The sequence below is a fragment of the Ptychodera flava genome, chromosome 11, assembly GCF_041260155.1.
Source record: "Ptychodera flava strain L36383 chromosome 11, AS_Pfla_20210202, whole genome shotgun sequence".
NCBI lineage: Eukaryota > Metazoa > Hemichordata > Enteropneusta > Ptychoderidae > Ptychodera > Ptychodera flava.
The window spans coordinates 15697219-15706655 of NC_091938.1; positions in this window are offsets into that span (position 1 = coordinate 15697219).

Below are 9437 nucleotides of genomic sequence, written 5' to 3' on the forward strand. Positions count from 1 at the left end.
GGTCAATCCTAGCGAATGCAAGTGGTTACTCGCTATTGATAATAAATGCAGATGAGTGCAACCTAACATGCAATCTGAGTTGGTGTCCAAGTGCCGACACGGAAACACATTTTTCCTGTCAAATTTCCATCTGATCCATCACAGCAAATGGTTTGACCTAACTTGATATGTAAGCACCTAATGCAAATTTCAGAAATTTACCTATATTTACATGTTTACTGTCCAGAGTTCGACGATACAAAAATCACTGGTGTTGACAAAGCTCTATATATATATATATATATATAATATATATATATATATATATATATATATATATATATATATATATATATATATATATATATATATATATATATTACTTCTCTTCTACACTGCAAAGAGTACATTTATGTTTTCGAGTTTTACGTATCAACACAATCGTCAGAGATTAAGACTATCCATGAAGCGGCGGGATAGTGCAGACTGTCGGAAAGTAAAACTTTGTTCATGGCAGCCGTGGCTCATAAAGTCATGTCGCTCCGGATCCTTTAACAGTTTTAATTATTGACGTTGGGTCTACTCGTACACTATTTGAAACATACCAGGAAAAGTGAGCACATCCACATAGGAGCAAAAAACATTCTCTGATTCCTTGTGTTTTTATTGCTTTGCGGGATGAGTTGAGCAACTATTCAACATTTTGCCGTTGACTGCACTTCAGAGAGCTATCAATGTGACAGACTCACCCCGATACGAAGCAGGCATTCAGCTCGGTTGCACCGGACGTTCACTGCTACCAAAGAATTCACCTCAAGTCCTTCCGATATCAGGAGATTTTGTATGTTCACTACGTCATCGTAACAGCGACGAGCTTCGATATACTTGGTTTCCTCGAATAGTTGATTGCCTTCGGTTTTAAGGTCAAGCTGTAGTCTATGTAGAAGTTCCTGAAGCTGAAAAGATGACTAACTTTATTTTAGGAATCAATCGTTGGGATCGATCGTTGGATTTAGGAGGGGATTTATGAAAATATGCGGGCGAAAATTACTTTAAATCTTGCAGCTTCAATGATTTAGCAAATTTACATAGTGCACTGTATCTGCGAGAAGAAAGCATGCGTGCTGTGCTAACTTGAAAACTCTGCATGTAGACTTTTCAGCATAGAACTTTTGACGTCTGTTTTAACTCAAGCATGATTTTAATTACGCATTGTAGTACTTTTTACCCTCAACTACTATAGAAGCTTAATGCAAATACAGATGCATTTTGATGGCAGAAAAAAATTCGGCGTTACAACTAATTAAACGATTAAATACATACAGCTAATAACAAGACTAGGGCGTAAAGAATGTTAATTCGAGAACTGCTGTATTAGAGCATTTTGCTTGCGAAACGGAAAATCAACGTTGTCAGTCTTTCTTGTCTGCTTCGCCTCACTGCCGTAGCTGAGGACGCGATATGTATTCTTTGCGTCAATAATTAATTTTTGACTTTTTCTGGTAAAATGGACTAAAAGGGTTATCATAATCAGGTCCTCACAAAATACCGGAATTTACGTCGGAGGAGGTATTGTCGCGTCTCAGACAATACCAAAGCGTACGATGCACTCCGATATTTTGCGAACAACCTTATTATTATAACCTATTTTAGTCCGATTTTACTAGAAAACGTTGAAGTTAAAGGTATACTGTCACCTGTTCCAATTTTGCCACAGTTACCATGGAAAGAGAAAATCTAACTAATCACAGATTTTAAGCGGGTGGCCGCTTTTTTAAAACAGCGCCCTAGGAACGCCCCTTTGACCATATATGGGCATATTTAGATTACAGGTGACTGTATACCTTTAAAGCGTTTTAGGATGCCCGTCGCAGCACACAGCAGGAACACGTTCATCGTGTCCGCAAAGCGCGCAGAACGAAACCTTGTGGGTGGAGGGACGGTGCTTAACCCTTGACGCGCAGCACGTGGTAGAAATTGTAGGTCAGCAGCATAACTTCACTCAAATTCACATGTTTTGGACTGACAATTATTCCCTGCGTAAAGTACTGAATGTTTAGATGTAAATGTTTTGTAAAAAATGTAAAATCTTCTCTTGTTTCCCTCGTGTTGGCGTAAAGGTGTTATGGGTTAAAAGGTCAAATAGCGTTGAATATACCTAAAAATTATTGTACTGCGCGTCAAAGTTAATATGTGACTCTGCGTCCTCTGATACATAATCTTATTGTACGACGAAACTCCATACAGTAGGTAGAGACGCAGGTGTATAATACTAATGCCCAGTCCCTGGCGCTGAATTTCTGTTCAATGACTATCGCACAATATGATTTTGATTTCGCCGTTGTTTCTTGCTAAAATAGCAGAGGAAACTACTTTTAACGCCATAAACACAAACGCTTAAGTATTATTATCACTAACCCACGCCGCAGGCGGCTGTACATTCGATTTGTGTACAATTCGCTCCATAAGCGCTCGCTAAGCAGCCTGTGTTGTATGTCTTGCATTGTACCTAAATCGCGTGTGTATTCGCTTGCGAAGGAGATAGACAGACGGACCCTGACTATGTCTTCTTTTTATGTCGTTGTGAACTGTATAATGTCTTGCAAACATAAAAAATGAACGGCTGCAAATAACAGTTGAAAATGTGTAACCTATTTCCGCAATTCCAACTCACACTTATGTCATATTTCTCGGAAGATAAGCTTAGGTTTTGGTGACGTCATATATGCAATAGGCGTTGAAAGAATTATGACCGACCAAGTTCTACTCCGCATAAAGAATGTTTGAAAATCTGTCAAAATTAATGTTAGCAGCGGTGTTAAGCTTCTATTCAGTTTTTGTTCCAATAATAATCTATTGAAATTCATTATTTTTTACATGGTGAGCTTTGCCCTAAACATGTTTGCTCTCATCATCAATAAATACAGACATTCGGTTAAAATATTCAGCAACATTGCTATTCGAATGTTAGAATTGTAATAAATGTAAAAATATTTTGCCTAGCCAAATTTGATACGAAAATAACTACTTTCAGTTTGTTGTAGCAAATTTTTCACTTTGAGTTTCTAATCATACGAACTCCAGTGTGTAGACTCTCGCAGTTAAATTATCAGGAAGAGATATCTCGTAAGATTTTTCAGATTCCCAAAAACTTCTGTCCAAAATAAATGACGTCGATTTTGTAGCATTTCTTTTCCCACGCTTTGTAAGTTCACAAGTGGTTAAATTTTGGAAATGGAGTTACTGCTGCCATAGGCAACAATGTAATGACAGCCTTGGAAAGACGTTGTTCAGAACTCCAATGGACCAGTCTCTGTGCAACAATGGTTGATCTGCGTTGCTATTTTTCCAGACTCTAGCCCCGACATTTGATAATAACTGGATAGATTAAGTATATCAATAAACCAGGCTTTACCTAGCTACAGGTCACGGAGAGTGGATTCTGCGGCATTTTGGGTAAATTGAAAAAACTGTCCGCAACCTTGCGTCCTCTGTCGCTTGCGTGCAGCAGCGCCAGATTATTCCATGAGTAAGCTTACAGTGGCCACTATGAATATGTATATAGAGAACCATACAACTGAACTGTAAACTTTTATAGCAAATTCTTCTGTAGTGCTATTGCTTGTATCCACTCTATCCGGGATCTCTATTTCTTCTATTGACAAATAGAGCTTTCAAAGGTGTTTACACACGTAGTGGGGAAATTCCTGCAGGATTCTCAGAGTGGCTTTTCAAATTTATCCGGAATATGAAAATCACCAGCTCGCCATTACAATTATCAGAAACAATTATCTAGGTGTCGGAGTTACTTTATTAAAATAACCGATTACTACACATACACAGTACACACGTGACTGGAGTGTAATCGATATACTATCAACTGTGTATGCACTTGAATACGCGAGTAAAAGACGAGGTGCAAGTGCTAGAGCGCTGCCTTACCTGTTGTTTTGGAATACCTTTTCTTTTTGAAGAACTGAAAGAGATAAAAAACGGGACATTCGTTTAGGTTTTTCTTCAACTTACAGACATTCTATAGCTTTTATGGTTTTACTTAAACCAGGCATTTTAACACAAATTTCTTGGTCTGCCCAAAACCATCGCGCATTTGCAAACACCGATTAAAATGACTGTGTGGAAAAGCATATTAACATTGTCCTATGTCCCATGCAGAAGACGTCTCGTGACCTCACATGGTAACCGGAAGTTGTGATAGCCAATCAGTGCTAATAGAACGGCCGCTAGGATAATGACCTTTTGTTTCTTCATCTTATTTTGCGGTATTTTTTAATACTAAGGTTGTCCCAGGTTGTCATTTGTATTTTCATTTCCAGTTTGATTTCGAAATATGTGCGTCACAAGTACTTCATAACTCATCCCCGCACGGCGCGTCTATATAAACCAACCGTGTCAACCCTTTCAGTCGTGGTCGCTTGACAGAATTCAACATAAGAAGGCGACAACGCGCTGCGCAAGACGTTAGAAACTGTCAAAAGGATCATCACATTCCGAATATAAAATTCATCGCCGTCATATTACAAAGTTTGGGTCTGAATGCTTGGAGCTGCGTGCCTCGTAAACATTCCTGTATTGTTACTTATCTTGATGGCTGGATCTTGTGAACCATGAACCATAAAATGAAATGTTAAATATCAAACACAATGTCATAAATTTTTTAAAACCGTGCCAGTATTGTAAAAGACTTCAAGTTTGAAATGAACCTATAATTTTTAGCCTAGGTAATCAAACAGAGGGAAAACCAGCTAAACCAAAGCACAACACACAAGAATTAAAGATTCTTACAAAAAAGTACACTGCGTTCATACATACCTTGCAAATTGCAATGTGTCTTTAATCCTTTTCTGTCGCGTTGCACGACTCTCCGCAGGCGGTGGCCAAACTTCTTTTTCCTTGCCAGCCATCACTGTACCGAGTCCCTATATCTCTCCCCGCTCTTTACAAGTTCCCTTTCAAATTACGCCATCACCGGCCTCACATGGATGGTAACGTTGGTGATACTCGTTGAACTGATTGAAAGCTATTAGTTTGATAAGAAATTATTGTGCTCGTTTCAGTACTGTATGACAAGATATAAGATTTGAGTTCACTGCAGATTTTACATGAATGGTCCTTTTTAATAACATTCCTGCATTCTCTTCTGTAAGTAATAAGGCCGTGGTATTTTCAACCGGTGTCCAATGAAAAACAAAATCTTTCGTATTGAAAAAAGGCGGATTCTAAAGTTGAGAGCTTCGCAACAGTAAGAATATTGGAATTTTTCATTAAAAAGGTATGTTTTAGGTAACAGTTGGAGACTATAACAAGTAAAAAGAAATTCCGTGGAAATTCGTGAAAATTCTTGATTTAATGCAGCTCAGAATGTTTAATGACAAATTCATCCTTCAAAGAACGAAGGAGGTGATTAAGACCGAAGCATCTTCGCTCACTTTCATCGCAGTCACTTGAAAATTTCTCTGATGGCAAACGGCTTGCAAATGTGCGAAGAAACAAGACAAGTACTAACCATTATACACAATGATATGGAAATCAACAGCGTCAAGAAGATATGTCGAGTGAGTTTTTTCATGCGTAAAGAAAGAAATAATATTGCCATGACATTCTGAAATTTAGCACAGATCTGCCACCTTTGAATGATACTTTTTCAAAATGGCTTGTCTTACGAAGTCTTCTAGAAAAATGAAACGTTCCAACCGAATTTCCTGGCATCTCTACATGCAAACTGGTCGATACTAAATGACCTTTTTGAAGTCTTCTATTTCAAGTTACTAATATGTCCTTCAGGGCAATATTTAGAATACGAATGATCAGTTTCAATACAAGAAGTATACGTTTTCTCACACAATACATGGTTTAGACTTCTCAGGGACAGTCGCTGGTAATTTTGATGATTTTTTTCACATTTTTGTGTTCTATGTCAATTTTAATTTTCTTGTTATACTCCCCCAAAGAATGTTAAAGCACCTATCATTAGTGATTTTGTTTCTATTGTTGTCTTGTATGTCCACAATAGTCTTTTTTACTTCTCCCCAAATCATGTTGATATGCACAGTGTTCAGCTTGTCAACAAGCCTGTAAATGTGTAAACAGCCCTGCTATTATTGACAGGTGAATTATGGCCCGGCAGAATTGAAATGTAATCAATAACGGGCTGAGTGCATGTTACACGTATATAGACGCTGTGTTGTCAAACCAAATGGTAGGTACTTCAATATGCTTTGGGGAGTGGAACAAGAACATGCCATTAAAATACAAACAGAAATAGCTTGAGAAAGGAGAAACATTATATTCAATGTACGGGTTTCGACATACTGCTGCGTTCACATATATGAACGATTTCCAGGAAAAGACACTGAAACAGAATATGCATCACCTGAACTTAATTTTTTTCTTTTATGATAAAGAGGACTCTCGCCAAATTCTTGAGTCGTTTCTCGGTTCTCGCCACATTGTTATGGACAAAATACAGGTGCATCTGTGTGGGGTAAGTCATAGCATGCTGACGAAATCTAGTAGAAAGACACAACTATTATTGACTCACTCACTTACTCCAAAAGCGTTGAAGGCCGGTGTTCTGATGTGTGGAGCACGGTGCCGATAGGAGTGGGTCGCCGAAGATTGCGAATGTTCCTCGTTCCGATGGCAAGTATTGTTAATGACACAATCGGCACATTAAATTCTGTAAATTTATCTCACAGCGGCACGTCAGGCTCATGTGATGTCTGCAAACAAACAACAGGTCACAGGTTATTGCGCGTTGATAACCTTCTGCGGAACGCGGTAAATATGAAGAAATACAATGGCAATTAGAACGTCGTATCTGGGCTTATCAAAACTTGGTACAGAGTACTAGTTCGAGATAAGTTACATGTACTGTGACATATTTCTCGCGTGTTTGTAATTACTATTCATCATATCCATGAGGCTTCTAGGACAGTTATACCATCCAGCCGAATACCCTCTGGACAATTACAACCAGACATTAACCCCCAGCTAATTACCACCAACCATTTACCACCCGGATATTTAATATTTACCTCCTAACACTATTTATAACGACAATATTTGTCAAAAATGATGTCGAATGGGAAATGATGCAAAAAAGAAGTTCCCGAACAATCGCGAAGACTGTGTGCATCTTTTCTATTACTGTCTGCTGCTGGGTGCCAAAAGGTTTACTTTATACTATGAGTCGCATGTGTTACCATACATTCTTAATTTTTCTCTATGCTTTTCAGAGAAACGAGCCCGGGACGCCCGAACTAAAGATCCCCACTCTAACCACTACGGCACATGGAGTATTCCAAATGTTAATCCTGAACTTGACACTGTAGTCTCCTAACCATGCATTGTACAATAAATGGATACTATAATTGATATTAAATCACTAACTCTATGGTGTTAACGGATCGACTGAAATAATGTATCTATACAAATCATTTTATTAGCTTACCCTAAACCTAGCCTTGACCCTAACACTAAGCAACTAATGAATTTGTCTCTTTTACCATTTTTGTCTTTTTTAGTCAAAACTTCGTTGTGTCTAAAGTTACATACATCTTCAGTTTCATGTTTTATTGGTGGAATGTGTGTTAAATGTTTCATAAAATATTTACTAATTCCTTCATCACCAACTTATAAAATACACTCCATAAGCTGTTTGAATCATAGACAGTGTCTATGCTTTGTCCAAACAAAATTCAAACTGTTTGAAAATAAAAATAATGAATCAGACGTCCTTTATTTTTTTTAATGGGGTAATTGTCCGGGTGGTAAATGTCTTGTGTGGTAGTGTCTGGTGGTAAATGGCCGGGGGTAAATCGCATGTGGCAAATGTCTGGGAACTAAATGTCCAGGGGTAACTATCCTGTTACCATCCAGAAGTGGTTGTTTTCATACTATTTCGAAGAAATAATTCAGCTTCTGGAGAAAAAGACGAAGTGCATTAAGTTAACTTAATTTGTCCTCCGTGATACAAGTATCCTAAAATTTCAATTTTGGATCTGAATTGACAGAGAAATAAAAAAATTTACATAGAAATTAATACCTTTTGTCAACAGAGAAATGTACGTTTCACATCCGAAATTTGCAGAGATGTATATGAGATTTTAGTGCAGCATGTATGGGAGGTGAAATCATTAATGGTACTTTTCCTTCGAAGAGCATAGGTACATATAGTACATGTATTCAAGGTGAGAGGTCAAATTCAGGACAATGCATATGGTGTCTTTTATAAATACTTCAGTGCTCCGATAAAAGGATACGTACACTTAATAAGCTGATTCGTTACACTGATTTAAATGGAGAGCGAATCAAAATGATTTCGCACCAGGGTTTCTTTAATTTTTTAAAAATTTGACCAGTTTTAATGCTGAACAACAATGTCACCCTTGTCTTCTATTAGCCTGAGAGATATAATTGGTGAGAGGCACTTTTTCTTCGGGAAAGCATGTCCTTTGTGCATTCAAGGCTATGAATTCAACACAACGCCCACTGATACCTTTGTATTCAGCCGTAAAATCTACGTATGCATGCTTCCAATAGTCCGTTGGCCTGATTTCCACAGAAGTCAAATCGACACTACAGCTTAACGCTGAACAATTATGGCATATACCAGCTTTCAGCTTTCTGATAGTTTGAAGGGAAATTTAAGTCACCCTCCCTCTGTCTATATACCACCATTGAAGTTGTACAAATATGTACATATAGCATAGTACAGATCACACCATAGGAGCATATGTACTCTATGTGTTTTATACACAAATATGTACATATAGCCCAGTACAGATCACACCATAGGGAGCATATGTACTCTATGTGTTTATAAACAAATATGTACATATAGCCTAGTACAGATCGCACCATAGGAGCCTAGTACAGATCACACCATAGGGAGCATATGTACTCTATGTGTTTATACACAAATATGTACATATAGCCTAGTACAGATCACACCATAGGGAGCATATGTACTCTGTGTGTTTATACACAAATATGTTCATATAGCCTAGTACAGATCACACTATAGGGAGCATACGTACAGTATGTGTTTATACACAAATATGTACATATAGCCAGTACAGATCACACCATAGGGAGCATATGTACTCTATGTGTTTATACACAAATATGAACATATAGCCTAGTATAGATCACACACAGGGAGCATATGTTCTCTATGTGTTTATACACAAATATGTACATATAGCCCAGTACAGATCACACCATAGGGAGCATATGTACTCTATGTGTTTATACACAAATATGTACATATAGCCTAGTATAGATCACACCATAGGGAGCATATGTACTCTATGTGTTTATACACAAATATGTACATAGCCTAGTATAGATCACACCATAGGGAGCATATGTACTCTATGTGTTTATACACAAATATGTACATATAGCCTAGTATAGATCACACCATAGGGAGCATA